The 19,835-nt window shown below is 43.0% G+C and overlaps 1 protein-coding gene across 24 annotated transcripts in view; it reads right to left on the bottom strand.

Annotated features, from left to right (window-relative positions):
- The window catches only part of KLHL14 (kelch like family member 14), a 136,579-nt gene extending 119,800 nt beyond the window's left edge, over positions 1 to 16,779 (bottom strand). For 20 of the 24 annotated variants that reach the window (XR_015703958.1, XR_015703959.1, XR_015703950.1 and 17 more), the window contains exons 1-5: positions 16,595 to 16,761; positions 2,570 to 2,632; positions 2,430 to 2,466; positions 1,502 to 1,643; positions 1,106 to 1,217 (exon numbers count right to left, since the gene is read on the bottom strand). The gene's annotated coding sequence lies outside the window, so the exon portion shown is untranslated. Of the gene's footprint in view, positions 1 to 1,105; positions 1,218 to 1,501; positions 1,644 to 2,429; positions 2,467 to 2,569; positions 2,633 to 16,594 lie in introns of all 24 variants that reach the window. The other 4 variants (XR_015703968.1, XM_087754175.1, XR_015703971.1 and 1 more) reach the window with 4 other exon arrangements.
- Positions 16,780 to 19,835: the final 3,056 nt, after the last annotated feature.

Here is a 19,835-nt window from a genome sequence, read left to right as displayed (position 1 = left end):
TTTCTTTTAACTCGCAAGTGCAGGGCAGCTCCAAAGAGGCAAGGCAAAAGAAAGCTTGGCAGGGCACAGCCTGGTGAAGCGTGCAGGGGGCTGAATTCCACCCTCCCCATCGCTCCAGTCCAGCGAGCCATGTCCTTCTGAATGCTCCCTATGCTGTGGCCACCGGCATTACAATAAAAATATTTGCAAAATATTCTTGAGGTGTCTGAAGAAAGGGACTTCACACAGAGAAGACATCGGGCAGAAACCCTAAAGCCTTTAAAAAATATTAGTGTGGGGCAGATGCACACATTCAGAAGCTTCTCTTCTGCTGTTAAGAAACAATAAATAGACACAAGCTCTGCATAGAAGATGATTTGCTGAAATGGGATCAGATGGTCATGTGAAGCGGTGAGCTGTTATTCCTCAGCTGTGGTGTCCTACCACCTCACTTGCCACATTTCTGTCAGGGGAAAAGTGATTTCTTTGGCAAATATTTTAAAATCTTTTAAAATCCTTTATCCCTTTCTAAGGAACCAAAGTTGTCATCACAATGTCTGTTTCACCTTTAGCATTATTGTTGTCTGTCATGACAATAAATGAGTTGACCATGACTCTAAAGGGGGGGATTCTCCTCTGATGCCATGCCTGGCACTAGGCTCATCTTGTTCTCCCTGCTCCGTAGGTAACCAGAAAGACGTGCAGCCAACGATTTGTTTTCTCGATTGATGAGCGCAAGGGATATGTAATTCCCGTTGCTTGCCCTTGAGTAAACAAGTGGAGAGGGACAGAGAGGACCCTCTAAGGAACTGGTGAAAAATGTAAAATATCACAGGTACATAACATACTGTTCTTTGGTATAAGGCACTTTGACAATCTGAGGAATACTATGACACATGAAATACAAAAGGCTCCTCTGGGAATTATTCTGCACTCAGGATTCCCGTAATCCTTCAGTGCTGCCTGTTGGGTTGGCTCTCCCTAGCCAGCACAGGCCTTAAAACATCTTTCAGGGTGCTTGCAGCAGGAAAAGTGTTTGTAGGACATGGCAACCAGCTGTTAGTCAGACATTTGTACCGCAGAATCCTGCACTGCCCCTGAAATGCACAAGATTTTATAGGCCTACCTTGAAGTGATGTTTTCTTCTTCATTTGACCCTTAGCTTTTATTGTCCCAGGAAGCAACTGCAGCTCTGTTTAGTGTTCTGTGGTTTATTTAAGGTCTTGGGGAATGAAACCCTGAAAAAAATGCAACAAAAATATTAAATACTTTGAAGAAGAGCAAAAGCCAATGAATGCAAGCAAAGTGCTTTTAAAAGGGACTTTTTCTCATGGCTGAGGACAAAGAGGTGAGAGACGATGCCTTGGAGCATGTATTGTTGCTCTTTATGTGTTGCAGTGGGAAATCACATTTACAAGAACAGTAGGAAGGGTGGAAACAGTGAAACCCCAAGCAACATTAGTATATGCAGCTGAGCCACAGCACCCAAGAGGCCAGAATCTGGGTCACAGCCTTGTCTTACCTTACAACATGACGAAATGGCCTCCAAGGAGCACAACCAGTGACCAAAAAGCGAGGAGAGAGGAGTCTGGATACCCAAAAGCCTCAGGAACAGGACTGCAGTTTCTCTCTCTCTAAAGGGCATTTGAAACCTAAAGCAAAGCCTTAAAAGAGGAAAAGTGTGTCAGGAAGGGAACATCCAGACCCCTCCTGTCCTCAATATAACACATTTTCATCTATTTTTTTCCCGTGACATCATACAGCACAAAGAATGCTGGCTGGATTTGTTGAATGTGTTTGATATGCAACCACACAATGTAATGAACCTGTGAGAGTGAATTACCTCCTGACTCTAACCCCAGTTGGAAAGCGCTGTTGGCGCGGCAGTGGGCAGGCACAGGCGGGCTCTGCGGCTGGCCCTGGAGGTCCTGCCCTGCCCACCTGCAGTGGGCTTCAGCCCCCGCAGCGCCTGTGCGCTGCTCGCTGGAGGAGTCACTGCTGCAGGAGAGAGGAAAGTATATGGGACATTTCCACAAGATCCTGTTGGCACCAGATTGCCCCTTACCTGTACCTGACCTCCATCCCTATACGGGAACTTTTTTTTCTGATATACTCAGTCTGTTTTTTTCACCCATTTTGTCAGCCCTACTGTTGCTATTTTTCTCTTTCTTCTCACTGTTTTTTGGCTTTTTGGTGTGTCTTGCATCAGGTATGAAGCTTTAATGCCTTGTCATACTTGTCTGTGTGTAAAAGGTACCTGCATTTTACCAAAGAATGAGCTGAGACACAGAGGCCATATCTAAACCACCTTGGTGGTTATGTTTAGTACAGCTTGCATTTCAGAGTCAAGAGGCATAAGTCTGTTGTGTCCATACGGCGTTTCAGGACTGAGCTCACACAGGGAGTATGATATTGCACAATTTTCAAAGCAGCTAAATGCCTGTACCTACCTTAAACTTTCACAGGAACTAGAATTGCTGAGCACATCTGGAAGAAGAAAGATGGTGATGCTGTAATAAAGTTGCTGAAAGAGCTAGGATAATAGCTCTAACTAAGTGATTTTTTCCTCATTAACACTTTCCTCCCTTACCAGTCTAGGATACACCACAGCTTCCTGGGCACAGCTAGCACTCCTCTTTGCTCCAAAGCAAGCCTAAAAAGAAAGAAAACAAAGAAAGCGACAAAGCCTATAATCCTATATGTGTGTTGCCACATAAGCTCAAAGCTGGCCTATTCCTACAATTCAGCTTTATGGCTATTTTAGTTAGCAACAATAAAATGTCAGGTTCGCACAAGGCTTCCTGCCTCCCAGAGTTTGCCTGTTTTGTGCAAGGCATCCGCTGCTCCCGTTATCTCCTGACCTCAGGGTGACACAGTTCACAAACTGCTCCTGCTGCAGTGCGGGAGAGGCTCTGTGATTTTCCAGCACAGTTTCCAGTCGAAGCTATTGCCAGCGCCCCATCTCCATCTCCATCTCCAGCAAGAGGCGTGAGACAACAGAGGAGTTTTCATCAGTGTGGCTGGGCTGCTGCCATCTCCTTGTGCTTCCCTGTCGTACAGACCTGGGGTGTCCTCTCTTTGCTCTCCCAGGCCCATGCGGAGACCAGTTCCACTCTATCACCCTCTCTGACGCTCCTAAAATCCTCTTCCTTCCTCATGCTTCTTCTGCTGTTGCAGTTACAGAAAGTTTTCATCTGCATCCTGTCTCCACAAAACATTTTGCTTTTTCCCTCGCCTGCCTCCCTCTTTACCTTAACCTCACATAGGACACCATTGTACCTATCACCTGCTGCTTTCCCCCTCTGGAGATACCTTCAGCTCTCCTCACTTAGACACCTCCACTGACTCTCTTACAACTTGATCTTCAGGTCCCATTTTCTCCTAGGCCTTTTTGACGTTCTTCTTCCTGAGGGCAGTGTTAGTGGTTTTCTACCACTTGTAATACACAAACTTGCCTCCCATCTTGCCGCCCGCCAGCTCGCTCAGCTCTGGCTACCCACTCCCTGCTCCTGCAGATCCTCTGCTTCTCTCATGGACTTTTTCAGTCATTGTAGTGATATAATATACACTGTAGACTTAATACTCAACAAAGTCAGGACCCTTAACAGAAGGATCCTGTTAGCTTCCTTTTCGCTGCCTGCTCCTTGAGATGGGTTGTATCTATCTTTATGTCCCTAGACCACCATGTGTGCTGTTAATGCGCAGTCAGAGGGTTACGTGGCAAAATATATTTCAAGTTTCCCACTGAAACTTTGTCTGGCTTTGTCTCACACCTAAACTATCCTATGGAAGCTGAGAGACCTGGGTGTCATGTATGTAATGGCAAAGCTGAGCCTGGAAGATAACTGTGATTTTGGTTCAAACTTCCATTGAGGCATTCTGGATGAACTGTGATGTTGTCCTCACCAGGTGTGTCTGGAAAACTCTGCCCAGGACAACTCTCAAGCAACTCATGTCTTGTTCAGTTTGTCTGGCTTTGTCACACAGTGTGGTCAGCTTCACAGGGTCTCTGCCCTCCGGGTCGGTGTTTGGCAATACTTCCATGCCTGTTTCCATTTCCCGATCCTCGCAGAAGAACACAGCAACTCTGTTCTGTTCTGACAGCAGTGCTGGAAAGGGTGAATTCTTCACTGTCTGTGATAGGGAGACTTCTATGTAAACACTGCTGACATTTCATCACTGGGATTTGTCACAAGACAAAATAAGGTCATATTCACCAGTTTAAAGGCCCTGAAGAAGTGTCACTGGCATCTCTGTGCTTACGGCTGCATTCGTTTCTCTGCTACAGATTAAGAACATCCACAGAAAGTTCTGTATGCACGGCTGAAGCTATTTAAGAACTATGTTTTACAGGAAATGTGAGGACAGACTAGAAAAATGCAAAGCAACACATGAGAGAGGATAATAACAGTCAAAAAGAATATATTAATAAAGTACTCCCCTAGAAAAATTAATGATCTTTCTTAGGCTTAGATGGCAACTTAAAATAACCTATTGCCAAAGGCAAGGTGGGGCTTTTTAGTCCCTTATTCCCTTTTGCATCACTACACCCAGACAGGCATCACAGATTTAGGGTGGGGGACAGGGTGGTGAATAGGTGGATAAAATGAAACGCAGCTTTCTAATGCACTTTGCCTAGTTCTGTACCTGGATTTCCAAATGGAAATCTTACCTGGAAGTGAAAGAGCTCCAGGCTGTGTTATGACTCTCTGGACACTCTCTCCGACTTCTACTGCTCAACTAAAGAGAGATGAGGACAACTGTGCAGCAGCTTCTCTTATGAGCTGCTGGGGAGAGGGGCTGTAAACTGAGGGCAAACCTTGCCCTAATAATTTTAATGGCTGGCATTTAAAGCACAATATAAATTTAAAGCAAACAATATGAGCTAAACCAATACAATATAGTCTATGATTTGTAAGTGCTGTTGCTAGTTACTCTTTTTGTGCAGCTACTGTAAAATGACAGCCAGCCCAGGCTAAGTTAGTGCCAAAAGATGGGTTTGTGTTCTGAGCTCTGCTATGCCTGAGCTAATCTTCTGGGTAGGAAAAGCATAAATACTACAAGTATCCAAGAATAAGTAACGCTTGTAAGTTTTCGGCAAGAAGATAATAAGACAAGTTCACCAGTTGGCTCAGCCTTACTGATCCAGACACGGCGATGACTCCTGGCAGGCACAAGAATGAGATATATGCAGCAGGTCACAACTTTTAAGCTAATAGATCAGAAAAGTGAGAGTCAAGGGGGAAAAGTCTGGGGTTTGGGTATCCAACCATCTGCCCCAAAATAACATAGGCTGTCCTGAGCCACAGGGAGGACTTGGCTCTCATTCTGAGTCCCCCCAGGCTCCCCCCTGGTACCACCAGGGAGAAGGAGAGCTCATTCTGGGAAGTCAGTAGGTCTTTTTTTTTTTCTCTGATGAGCATTAGGACCACCACTTGATCTTTGCTTTTGGGACCTAAACCCGAGGCCTGTAATCCTCACTAGGCAACAGTCATGGGCTGTGGTGATCTAAATAGGTGCCTATAAACTGTTAAAACAAAACGTTGAAGTCCATAATCTGCTTAAATATTCCCAGGAGGGAGATACATCAGGATCTGATACTTTTGGCTCCAAGGACAGAAATTTTGTCTTGGTGCCCAAAGTGGACCAGTCCTGTAACACCCTAAACCTGCAAGCCCTGCTCTATGAGAAGGCTGGATGAGGAAGTCCTGTGAACGTGTATGTAGATGGAGGAGCTAATTGTGGGGCTAAGAAGCAGCAGCATATATAGCATGGCTGTTGGTGGAAGGGGCCTCTGTCTAGCCAGACACCACACATGTGAAACCCACCTGTGAGGATGCACAGAGACACGCTGGCACCAGCCACGGTGGTGTGCATGTCCACAGCAGGGGCTAGAGGAGTAGTTAAGCAGCTGCACATCTCCCTCACTTGGATCCTGGCTGTCTGTCAAGAACCAGTGCTTCCCTGTCCTCCCAGCTTCACTGCACGCTGCTTCCCTAGCATGGAGGTCCCGGTGCAGACATACCACCTACACACCATATGTAACCTCAGCGCTAGAGGTGCAGCACACACCGCTTTGCCAGGGAGGGAGCTCACCATCCTCAGCCAGGAGTGAGGCAGGGGGTAACACCGTGCCCAGATGTCACATGTGCCTTGTGAAAGCAGCACAAAGTTTTCACACAGCTGCAGCATCACACCTGCTTAGCAAGGGGGACCTCGCAGGAGAGGATGCTGTAACAAGAAGGAGGTCTATGGAGGCCTGGGCTGGAAAGTACAAGAAGAGAGCTTGGAGAAGTTCATCTCTCAAAGAGCTGGTTCAGGGCTCGGGGCATTGAAAGGCTGTGCCAGAAGACAGGAGAGAAGATAGAGCCTTTCTTCTCTGGTCCGTGAATTCAAACTTGGCCCATGGTGGCAGACACTAATTGCTATTTCTGCATGATGGGTGTTTGTAACGCTGCTTGGTGGGCTCAGGCCAGCCCTGACGGCCAGAAATCTGCAGCGAGACAAAACTGTCATTAAAACTCCTGGAGGCTGGGAGAGTCCCTGCTAGGGTGTTGGGAGGAGACATGCCCTGGGGCCTGACTTAGCCCTCCGGGGTGGGTGTGAGAGACTTGCAGGGCTGTGCCGCAGCTCATGTCACACTCAGGGCAGCCAGAGGGGTATATCCCTGCGTAAAGTGGGAAGAGATGTTTGCCCTGCCATCAATTTGCTAAATTTCACCAGTACAACAACCAATCAGTGCCCCACTCTCTAGGAAGACACCCACATTTTAACAGCTACATGGGCACCTCTTTTTCATGGATATCAATGGCACTTGGGCACACAGAGATTGAACAGAAATACGGGATGGCAGACCTGAACTGGTGCTGGTGTGATGTGGGGAGGAAGGCACTCTGCAGAAATTACGTGCTTGGTTGATGTGGCTGCTGGGGCACATCTGCTCGGCAGACGAATGGGAAAACATGGCCCAGTCTTTAAGATAGCTACACTTGGTAGGGTCAGGTAGGACAGCAGAAGCTGCCTCCTGTTTCAGGTCACACCACCCTACTGCTGATAATATCATGGGTTAAAAAATGTGTTCCTAGTCAGTCTTGTAATTTGGGTAGAAAGAATGAGTGTTGGTTAATTTTTATTCTTGGTATTTACTGAGACATAGTAACAAAGAGGACACAATAGGCTAGTGCGAGATGTCAGCCTTTAAATTCACATGGCTTTGTCCTTAAACAGTAAAGATTTTTTTTTTATCACTACTGACACCTCAATATATAGCAAAGGACACCCTGAAATGGTCATTGCTATTTCAAATGAATGAGCGTCAGTACACCACATTGTCAAAAGGAATTATGCACAAAACCAGGGCGCTTGAAAGCTGAACTTCCCCACCGTTGTGGGATTTTATGCAGCTGAGAAACTGGTAGCGATAGGAAATAACTCCATGTGGTGTTTTACGTGGGCATGTTTGAATTATACATACAACAAGAGCTTTCCATTGTTCACCTCGCTAGTGTGAGTATATAATTTTCCTGCTGTCTTTTTCCCCCTTTTGTTCTTTTCAGCTATTTTGTGATTAACACTGTCTGGGGAAGAATTTCAGTATTTTCTCTGGTTTAGCAGGATGTGAGTGAGGTGGTGCTGCTGCATGAATCTTTTAAAAGCAGCCTAAGAAATATTTAAGACCTTAGTCTAGGAGGAACAGCTCTCCCAGGCATAATTTTTGGTGCTGGTTGCAGCAGGGAGCGTATGCTGTGAGGAAAGTATTATTTTTCTAAATGGAAGGTGTCAGATGGTCACGCAATGTGACTGCATGTTCGAGATCACTGCCTCCCATCTGCAATTTGTGACGTGTGAAAGATTCTGCCCAAATGTGCTCACCAACTGGAAACCCTCGGCACTTTTTTTTCTTATCAGGAGAGACCAAGATAACCAATGGTTTTACAGATCAGGGATCCTATCAAATTAATATCATTCTAGGATAAAATCTGCTTTAAATACAACCACTAAACTCCAGCAAAGTTAACTAGTACATACAAGTTCATTCAACTGATTAAAAATCCCTACTAGTAAAACAAGAAAATATACATGGAATTTTTTCAAGAAAAGTATTCTGCTTCTATCTTTTAACCAAAAGCTTAGTATAAAACATGACAGTCTTTTCCAGCTCTAATTAATGCCACCTAATTATAACACTTACTAGGCTCATGCCAGGCATTAATATACTGGGGATAGTTTCTCCTTGTCCAGCTTCCCGCTGGATCAAACAAGATGATTGCTTTTTGCATCTCTCTATCAGTTAAATGGATGCCACTATGGCTGGGGCAGAGGCTTAGCAAAGATTATTTGCCTCCAGAAAAGAATTTGCAGCCTACCAAGAGGGGAAGGCTCTCTGGACAGGGGCAGTCAGCAATGCCTCCCCTGCCCTCTGTCCTGCAAGGAAAGCACATCCAAGGGGTTATGAGCCAGTGAGTTGAACCCCAGCTGTGCCGATGGTGGTGGGCAGATGATGGCTGCCCCCCGGACTGCAGGGTGCCTGCTGCAAAGTTCAGGGTCTTTGTGGAGCAGCGTAGCCAGGATAGCCTGTTGTCAAGTGTCCCGGTTCAGACAGGACAGAAAATGCGGCTGTGAGGCAGTAGTCAGGCTACCCCAGCATCCCATCTGGCCATGTTACCCTCAGCTTTGCCATGGAGCAGTGTGTGGTAGCAAATCTGTATGATCCTTGCCTACCACAGGGTTACGGTGTGGCTCACCTAGCGTTTATAAATCCCAGAGTACCCCAAACAGGAGTACTTGGTGAGTTCAGGGGATGGATATAAACCTCACCCAGCCACTGGAACATCCTCCAGTGTTTTATAGTCTTGAGCTGACAGCTACCAGAGGAGAACTCCTCTCCTGTGAATTACTATTTCTGATGATCAATAAGTTCATTGCATTTAATTTCCTGTCTTGGTTCAGCCAGGAGGTAATACAGCAGGTATCTCTGCCAACTCCCCAAAAAAGAGCAGATGTGCTCATGACTCAGCACTGGGTGCCTGTCCGAGGAGGGGCTGCTGACCAAGGCTGTGTGATGAACAGTGCTGTTACAGATCTGGCTGCAGCTGTTTGCATGCAGCAGAGCTATCTGTAACCTAACTGTTGTACATGTGAAGTGGAACCGGAGAAGGACAAACTTGTACAAGCTGATTAAAACCTTTCCAGAAAGACAGGAACTTGCCCACATGCCAAGGACCTAGTTAAGGTTATTAGCAACTGTTATTGGTACTGGGGTTAATTAGATTACAGATACCTCTACTGTCTCCCGTTACCACAGAGACAGACTTCAGGGACCTGTTCTTAAAGAAAAGTCAGTGAACAAAGTGCAGGTGAAAAGCATTTGAATAACAGCCCTTCATCTGCTGAACGGCTACAGCAAAGGTGGTATCAAAACCTGGTCTGCATTGCCTCTCGAGTGGGCCATCACACCAACCTGGAAAAGAGGGAAGATTTTGTCTTTTTTGGTGTCTCCATTAGGAGAAATACCGAGTACTTGCTACAGGTATGGGCACCTTTATTCAAGGACTGGAGCCCCTCCTTGTATGAAACCGTGCCAGATATACCCACTGAGCTCTACTTGGTCTTGCTTGCCCCAGTTTAGGAGGAAGGCAGTGAGCTTTCTTCAGTGGTTCAGAGCCCCCTTCTAGTTGGCTAGAAACCCTCCTAACCAGCCTATACCCATGTGTACTTCTGCATACACAGTCCTTTAGATTAAACGGCCCTGCTTCATCCCCATGATTATCTTTTTTCCTGCCTTGTGGACGCACACAGCCAGAGGGAAAATATCTCTTCAGAACCTTTGTTTTTTACAGAAATGAATACCTTCTGGTCTCACATACAAAAGGATCTTCATTCCCCTGACCAGCCTCCCAGCTCTTCTCTGCACCTGCCCAGACCATGCTCCTTTTTTTGGCTTTTAATCACCTCACTATTTCAGATGATGCCTTTGCCTTGTACAGTGGATGAGTACTTCCCTATCTGTGCCACAGCTATCTGATCCAATATGATCCAGGTTGCACGGCTTCGGCGTGCTGTTTTTTTGTACTCACCCTTTGATGTACTAGTACAGGTCCTTCTTTTCCCAAGCCATATCTAATCAATAAACTCCCAGTTTACTACAAAAGAAACAAACAAACGCTGAGACCCTAAAACTTTTCTAACCAAGAGAAGTGGAGAGCTTGCTACAGGCACTTCAAAATGAATCTGAAATAGAACTAGTTTTCCAAGGTATTCAGGCATGCGGGAAAATTAAAGTCCTACAGTATTTCTGTGCACACCTTCCTGCACTTAGCTTGAAGCCCGCCTCGCCCAAGCTTGCTTTATGCTGTCAGTCCATGAGCATCAGAGCCCTGGACAGTTTGCTCTTAGGAGAACTTGCAAAACTACAACTTCAAGAGGAGGTCTCTGCCATGCTCAGCTCTGATTTAGCAAATCAATACCTTACCCAAAGCCTTCCATCCATCATCTTTCTCTGCTCTTGTCCTATAGGAAGTGATGTCAGCTTTCTGACTATATTTATTCTTACTTTCCTCATAATTACTTTATCTTCCCTCTCATCTCCCTGCTGTAGCAGCCAGCTCACAAGTGGTGCTGGTGGTTTCTGTCCGGCGGCCACAGTGCCACCATGTCCCTCAGAGCTGCTGAGCAAGCGGCTTGCTGTAAATCACAAAAATGTAGTGAATATGTTTTGTCAGCATTTGGTGGTAGGCAAGTCAAATGAAAAAAGGAAAAATAGCCATTGCATTTCAGGGGCTAGAGTCTGATGAGACATTTTCCAACAAACAAAGACCATACTATAGGATTCTTTTTTTTTTTTAAAGTCTGAAACAAGAGAGCAGAAGTTTTAAAAGCCCTAATGAAAAACCCCAAGCAATAGCCCAATGCTAAGAGTCTGTCACCTGCTCTACCCCAAAATGTGGTGAGCTGAACTGAGAAGTGACCAGAACATCCCCAAATGTTACATGCGTGAGGCATTAAGCTTGGTGGAGATGGCTTTGAAGGAAGATTTTTTATTGTTCAGAGAGTCACCCAAGCATGGCGAGGCTGGAATTCCATCTGTTCAGCTCCGCTCAATGAACTGGGTCACTTTCAATGGTTCACTAACTTCTGACTATCTAAAAAGTACAGTTATTATGCTTTTAAAATCTTGAGTTTCACGGCAGGATCACCTTACTTTTTTTTTCTGTCACCCTTGAGTTTAGCACCTCTGAAAGAGGGTTAAGTGTAGTTCACAACCTAGAAGATGGGTCACGTGTCATGTACAATATTTGGGTTTCTGGAAAAGAGATGTGAGCAAGTTTGGTCATTAATAAACACCCTTGTGTCAGAACAATCTTTGGCAGGTCTTTGTTTCCTGAAGAACTAATCTCTAATGGTGGGAAAAGCTGACCTTCCAAGACTGATCTTTGCTTTTTAGTCCTCATGGAGGTCTCTCTGCACTTTAGAGACTGATCTCTGGCTGCAGCAAAAGACAGTAAGTATTTAGATGGCCTTTTTGCACGGTTGTTCCTGGTTATTGTAAGAACAGCTACATGAGCAGTGGAAAGACATGGAAAGATAATGTCTTTGGGGGCCAGAAGAAAAACTTGCTGAAGGGTGGGAAGAGGTATGAGGAAACAGCACTGCACAGTTGCTGGATATTCAAGCTCTTATGGGATGAATTTCAACACAACTAATCACAGATCACCTCTGAGAAACAAGTCTTGCGTGCTGCATCCAAGTTTGACTCAGGAAAGAGAAGGAAACCTTTGCCAAAATATGGATCTTCCTCCATGAACACTAGCGCTTAAGAAGGTGATCTCTACTCCAAAATACAGAATTCACTTCTCATTCCTATATTTAGTTATACTTTATCCCTACATTTACTTTACTTTTTTTAGTGTTATATCTTCTTTTTACTCTGTACAAAGGGGTTAATAATATTTAGCTGCCTTCCAAATGTGTTTTATGTTGTTATAAAGAATATAATGTCACCAAAACCAAGAGAGTTAAAGAATGAGCACAGCTCACCAACGAAACTATATGGACCTCTAAACAGAATCAACTGAAATCAGCACTTTGGAATTTAATGTGAAGAACACATTATGGAGCCTGCAATTAAAGACTTTTTCCCCCTAGATGGTCACATAAATAAATGAACCATTCAAAGTGAATCAGTTCACTGAGGAGCAGGAAAGTGCACAGCATCAGTTTTCTGATCACCTCCTGACACGAGTACTATAACTTCCACACCCTGACCTCCTCCATGCCCAAATCCCTCCTCTCTAGTCCATTTGGGTCACTGACAGATAAGTACCCAGGATGAAACTCCTTGTGGAGATATTTAAGCTGCTAAGCACTAAATGCACCTATTGAGTCACTGCAGATGCTGTATATTCAAACTTCTTTCTTCCCACCTGGCAGATGAAACTGGGGTTCAATTTTGGTGCAAAACAGGAGCACAAAATAATGGTACCTCCCACCCAGGCATGGACGGGTTGGTGGAGAAGATAAGGTCTCACATGTTTGGCAGGAAGAGGAGGTCTGTCTGAAGTGGAGAGAGGCCTGGAGATGTACCAGACAGATGGTGCAGTATGTTGATTTGGGTTTTTCTACACAGAAAAAAATCTCAGCCATTTTTATTGTGGAGGAAAGAATCCAGACTGCAAACTGTTTGAGTTCTTGAAGGGTATTTTTAATAAAAAAGAAAAAAAAAATTCTTCAAAATATTTCAAGGGCAATAAAATAGACACCAATGACAGAATTACTTTTTTATAAATCAAAGTGATTGTAAGCATTATTGGCAGATTCTCATGTGATTCTCTTATAAATCTTCATTTCCATTTTGTGACTGATTACATTCAGCTTTCCCTCTTACTTTCTTGCATATGTTTCTTCAGTCTCTGACCCACATAACCAAGAAAAGAAAAAGAAAGAAAAGAACTTTTCAGTTAATTTGCAGTATAGCTCAAAAGCAAACCTTCAGACGCATCTCAAGAAGTGACCGCTACATCTGTTTTTTGATTTTATTCTGTTTTCTTTCCCGTGTCTAGACTAACTTTGTATCACTGCCCTACCATTTTGTTGTTTTTCCTGGCTCTTTAGTTCTCCTGTGATTGCTGGTGAGGACATGAGCCCTGTGGTGCAGGATACCACATCAGCCCATCAACCTGCTGTTCTGTCTTCATTTAACAACGGTAGTAAGGATGCAAGTCTCGGATCTGGGTAGCGAGTGAGTGTCACAAATTTGTTCTAACCCAAGGTCTGATGCCTTGCAGAGTAGCTTCTCCAACCCTTATTTAGAGATACATACATTATTTCTCTGATTGAAGAGGTGTAGGTTATTTGCCTCCCTTTGCCCACACAGTCAACCTGGTCATTATGGGAGGGTGACAGAATATAAAGCTGCCCTGCCCCTTCTATCTGCTTAGCTGTAGGGATCATCCAAAGCGCTGGGGCTACTCAACTGAACTCCAAGGTTCAGGCAATTAGAAAGGCAGAGGAGGGAGAGATTTTCTTCAGAGCTGCACTAGGAGACATAACTTATCTCCAAGGTAATGGAAAGCAAAAAAAAAATTTAATGGGTGACAATAGGTCAGTTCCTGCAAGATGCTAAGTGTCATCAGCACTCCTGACCCTCACAGCGGGCAATATTATACATTTTTCAGAAGGTACCACTGGAGCCGCAGGAGCACGTCCCATAATCATACTTCTACAGTACTCATCCCTTTGGATGTCAGGGCCCTTACAGTATTATATCTCCACAACTGCTATTACCGCCATTTCTGTTTCACAGAAGCAGGTGCATTGAAGTGTATGGAGGAAAACAGCCACAGTAGTAAAAACAGTCTCTAGTTTCGGTTCATGAGTAGGGATTGGAGGTGGAGTTCACATGGCTGTGTTTGACTTCCACCTTGAGAACACCTAAGGTTGAGAGGAGGGAATGAAGTCCAGCCCAAGAGTTTGCATTTCAGAGATCTTAGTAAGTTACAGTGGGAATGGGATGTACAGTGCCTCTGACAGTGCAGATACCCTCATGCTGCTCAGATACCAGGGACTGAGGCACTCAGAGAGGGAGCCACCTTTGAAAATAACTCTGTGTATAATTTACCCTCACTTTAGCCTGATGCTGCATTGTCTTGCACTTTGCTGTTACTTGTGTGCAATGAGACCAAAGCACATGTTGGACAGTCACCCTGGTTTGGGAAAGTCCTGAGTCTATAAGTAAAGCTATGTAGAAAATGTTTCTGTGAATCAATAGCAACAGAAGCCGTGATTTTAAATCCCAGTCCTCTTAGCAAATAGCTCTTTTATTTGACCTAGTGGTTATTATGAAATAGAAAGAACTTCATGCCTGGTATGCTAAGATTTTTTTCTTTTTTTTTTTTTTTTTTAGGAAGAACCAGATGAGCAAAAGAATAGAAAGAAAAACACTCAAAGGAATAGAAAGAAAAGCACTCTGCATCAACTACACCAGCACTTGCTTCTGAGTCATTGGCAGCTCTAAAGGAAATGATCTCAAATACTTATGATCAAAGGTATAGTAGATGAGGAACAAGCTGAAGTGACACCTGACAACTACTCTGGGCTACCAAATCACAGAAGGGAACAGGATGGCCAGCCCTCTAAACATCTTTCTATATATAAGATGTAAGGAGAGATAGGCTATCTTAGAGGAACAGACGTCAATCTGATTGACATGTGCAGGAAGTATCTGGCTGGCAGAACTGAAATGTCCTTGGAATTTTTTAAAAGCATGGATGACAACTTCATAACTTCCAAAAAAATAAAAACCTCGTGCCAGTTGTATCCAACATGGTGAAAGTTATGCTGAAACTCATCTAACAGAAGAAGAGAAATTTATGTCTGAAATAAAATCTGACAACTGCTCAGGATTGTAAATTGGCTGTTATTTGAAAACAGAACACAACCTGAACCCCCAATACATCTATCTGGTGCTTTAGAAAAGGTGTATTTTACACAGCCTAAAATATCTGAGCCATGTAATTTAAGCACAAAAATATGAATCACTATAAACCGTTTGAGAAATAGTTACCTCACCAAATTCACATAAGTCCAGAAGAAAGGCTGTATGAGCTATGAAAGCATGGAAATGTAAACAGCTATAAACATCAAAACAAAAAGAAAAAGTTAAAAAAATGAGATGCCAATAGCAATGAACATACATTAAAAGCAGGGAAATACAGAAAATGGAATAATAAAGCTAGTGGACATGAAGAGGAAATTTACAGATAGAGGAGTTAAAATAAAAATAAAAGAAGGATCTTTTTGGACTTTGAAGAATAAAAAGGGTCCAAACTGAAGGACGTCTTTCAAGAAGAAGATGGAAATGTTAGAATAAACATTTATAATATAAAAGAATGGAAGCATTCAAGAAATCTCTTTCTTTTTCGTTTGGGGAAAAAGGTAGATCTGTATTCATACAATATGAAATTGCTGCTGAACTATTTCCTAGCATTCCCAATAGTATGTAAGGCTGATGGTAGGCAGCCATTACAAAGGTCAGATGTTTAAAATCATCAGATGTTTTATTTAGAGCTTGCCAAGGATCTCTTTAGATGGTTAACATTGGTATTCTGTATTTTTTTAAACAATCCAGATGTTGCAGAGGAGGAACAGAAAGGCAGTGTTGTGCTAGTGTTTAAAAAAGAATAAATACTATGATCCTATTAGCTCCAGGCCTCTTAGTTGGATGTGAGTCCAGAGTTTTGAAATAGGATCATTGGCAGACGATTTGATGAATACATAATGTAGTGTAATTAGTGATAATTAACATGATTTTATAGAAAACAGTTCTTGTAAAACTAACTTTCTATCATTTTTTATAAGAATGTTAATTAAGTTGATAATTATATTGATGCAGTAAACTTCAATTTTTGTAAAGTATTTGACCTGATACTCCAAAGTATTTTGATTAACACACTACAGCAATACAAAACCGATGTGGCACACGTTAAATGCATTAAAACTGGTTCAATGATATGTCTCAAAATGTAATTATAAGCACCAATCACCACTGACCATGTTTGTTGCTAGTGGGGTTCTGCAGGGATTGGTTCTTGGCTGTATATCATTTAACATTATCAGTGACATGGAAGAAAACATAAAATCATTACGATAAAGTTTGCAGATGACATGACATTTGGGGCCATGTTAAATAATGAACTGGAGAGATCTCTGCTGCAGGAGGGTCTGATTGCTAGGACAATGGGCACAAACAAACAGTATAATTTCTGTACAGCTGCATGTGCAGTATCTGGGGGAAAATACTTGAAAGAAAGGGGACATCTTTATAACAGTGGCAGTGAAAAAGATGGGAATCATGATGACTGGTCAACTGAGCATGAACTCCAGTCTGGTCCTGTACCCGGTGTGGTCTCTGAGCATGTAAACAGGAGACTGTGCAATGACAGAGGGGTTTGGTTATGTCAGTCATATTGCCATCAGAGTCCTTTGTCCTGTTTATGTGCCTACAATTCAGACAGGTTAATACCAACCTGTAGGTGGAACATGAAAGAGTGTCAAAGATTAGAATTACACGAGAAAACATGCCTTAATAAAAAAGACTTAAGGAGCTCTATCTACTTACCTTGTCAGGATAGAGGACAAAGATATTTCTGAATGGTGGAAAACTGATACTAGGTGGGTCCTCAGTCTTCTAGTCAGAAACACAACAGGACTCAGCTGCTGGAGCTGAAGCTAGAACTTTAACATTTATAAAGCTAAACTGTGAATGAATGACTTTGCAGTAATGATTAATTTGGTCAGTCTGTCCCAAATAAAAACCATATTTTTTCTGTCTTTTTGACATGGAGTTCTGTTGATTTTGCTGTTTAGAGCGAAAAGCTAGGTCCAGAGCTAAAGACAGAATGTTCAGGAATTGAAGGTTTAACAAGTCCCTCTAATAAGCCCATTATTTCCATTTCCTAAGCAGGCTACTGTAGATCTTACTCTGCCTGGGAGCTGGATAAAAACAGCCAGTTAATGTACTAAAGGTCAAAATTTCAGAAGTGCTCTACAAATGCATTACAACCAACTATTAATAATTGTCTCCTTTTTTTAAGGGGTCTGGTCATGTCCAAGGGAATGCCAGCTACATTTTTCTTAATGTATGAGCACAAGTTACACATAACAACCTAACAACACAATACTGCCTCTTTAATGCTAATCTATTCCTTGCAATCTACTAGATACATGTAGAATCATTGGTGTGTATCAAGAGAGCAAAATCAGATTCTGAAAATATCTGAAAGGATGCACTAGAGTGTATATAATAATGTATTTTAATCTGCCAGGCCTTAAAATTAATCATGAATTCCCACAGAGATTTTAATAATTTTGAGATGATTTTTTTTCATATAGTGATATTCTTGGACAGAGTTCTTGAAATGCTACATGGAAATGGGTGGGGGAAGGAAAAATGGGGGCCATTTTTCAATTATCAGGTTAGCTAAGATACAGATACGAGAGCTACTGTTTAATTGGTTGTTTTATTCTTTTTCTTCCACCTAATAGATAATCAGTAAGGTACCTCAAACACAAACTTTTATCACATCATAAAGTTGGCATACAGCATAAAGTTTATCTCTTTGGGCATATACTTAAGGGAGCAATTCTCATCAGCAAATGCATGCACTGAAGGACTTGAAACTTCCTGGGGAAGTTTGCAAGCCCCAGTGTTTGAGTGATGAGATTAACAGGGGCTCCATGCTCTGGAGCTTCCGCTTGAGTTGTTATTAGGCACAGACCCTAAAATACACCTTTAGGATCTCATCTTATGTTTTGTCCTAAACATTGTTGTCTCTTTATGGAAACAATGAGTTGTGGTTCCTCATGGCTTTCAGTCACCCAGGGCCATAGTTTTGGTCTAGATACCTGCATCTCCTGCTATTAAATATATTTTACCAGAGCCATTTTGCACAGTCAGAACAGAAACATTAGAACTCCCCCAAACCCAAGCTATTTTATTTTTTTGTTAAATGCTCTGTCTTTGACATGCGACCATGCATAAAGTATGGTAAACAGCACCGGTATTGCAGAAGGTCTATGATTTTCAGGGCCAAAACAAAGGTATTGTTCCAAAACGTACTGTTGAATTCACCAAACCAAGGTATTTTTAATACATGTGGAATTAAACCAAGAGCTAAATGGTTACTGTGCACCCCTGTTACTGTTCCTTTCAAGATATTCATGTCATAAGGGACCGAGCATGATGAGCAAAATACATTTAACTCCTTCAAAAAAAAAACTTGTAATTTTTTTAATTAAAGAGTGTTACTTATGTTCCACCATTTATATGAATTTTGCACAGCTGTTTGCACTAATATGCGTTAAAATGGGTAATTACCACAGCAATCATGGTATGATACAACACTCTTGCTCCATTTTAAATATATAGCCCTGCTTTTATCTCTCTCTTACCCACAGACACACCTGGTTTTATGCTGTTTGCTTGCTTGTTTGTTCCTTCCTACTAGTTGATGCCAACAAATATTTCAGACATCGAATATTTGACACATTTCTGGGTCTTGTGTTAACAGCTTCTGGGCTATGTTTTTGTTTCCCTGTTTTAACGGTTAGGAGAAGCAAGAGGCAAACGGAATAGTGATGTTTATGATGAGAGGGTAGACGAAGGGGTCGAGGAAAGCTGGGAATAGCTGAAGTGTGTCTGACACAGCAGTTTCTCTTCTGTATCACTATTTTATTTTTATGAGGCTGCAGCAAATTGATAGCTTCTGATATCATAGTCAATAAAACGTTGTGTAAATTCCAGCGATGGGCTGGAAAAAGATTGAATTAAAAGGGAGGTATTGGGTCACATCCATATTTCAAGTCATTTCTGTGCTGCCTTATCCCAGTACCTGGGGGAAGCAGTTTCTTCACAACTAACCACCCAATTAGTACCTGCTGAGCACCCGATGCTTGATTTTCTTCTAACTGCCCCCTCTTTCTATGCAAACCAATTTCCTAACAGTTTCCATTTCATCCCGTAGAAGAACTTTTTTTTTTTTAGAAAGTTTAGACAAGTCACAAAAAGGGATTTTAGAAAGAAAATTATTCTGAAACCTTCCTGATCCTGGAAAATGTTTTTCGTAAACATGATGTGGCAGTCTGTTTAGCCGTAGTTATTGCCGCATTTGTATTACTGCTTCTGCCAGGAAGAAGTTTTCTATAGGATCACGGGATAATTCAGGTCAGAAGGGACCTCAGCAGGTCTCTAGTCCAACCTTCTTCTTCAACCAGGCTCAGCCATGAGCTCAGATCAGGTGCTTGGGGATTTCTCTGGTCAGGTCTTGAAAAGCTCCAAGGATGGTGACTGCACAACCTCCCTGGGCAGCCCATGGCACTGCTTCACGGCGTTCCTGGGGAAATTTTTCTCCTTATATCAGTGTGAAGATGTCATACTTTCAACTTGTGCCTGTTGTCTATTGTCTTCTCACCATGCACCGTTATAAAGAGACCAGCTCCATCTTCTTGATCACTTCCCCATAGGTACAGGAGGGCTGCTGTTAGGTGCCCCTAAAGCTGTCTCATCTCCAGGCTGAACAAGCACTGATCCCGCAGCCTCTCCTCACAGGGCAAGTGCTCCAGCCCCAACTATCCTGGTGGCCTCCGCTGAACTTACTCCAATTTGATGCTGTCTTTCCTGTACTGGGGGGGCCGATATCGAGGAACAGGCAAGTATAGGGTGGATGTTCTCACCAGCATATGAAAAAGCTGACAGATTTCAAGGATGACAAGCACTTGTGTAGCACACTGACCTGCTGCACAGCTGGGCAGCTGCCGTTTTACTGCTTTGGGCCAGGAGGGATAAAAGCAGCAGTGCACCA

This window comes from Nipponia nippon, unplaced genomic scaffold (assembly GCF_047370975.1).
Source record: "Nipponia nippon isolate SJK-2023a ecotype South Korea unplaced genomic scaffold, ASM4737097v1 scaffold_1, whole genome shotgun sequence".
Classification (NCBI taxonomy): domain Eukaryota; kingdom Metazoa; phylum Chordata; class Aves; order Pelecaniformes; family Threskiornithidae; genus Nipponia; species Nipponia nippon.
This window is presented reverse-complemented; position numbering and strand designations above follow the sequence as displayed.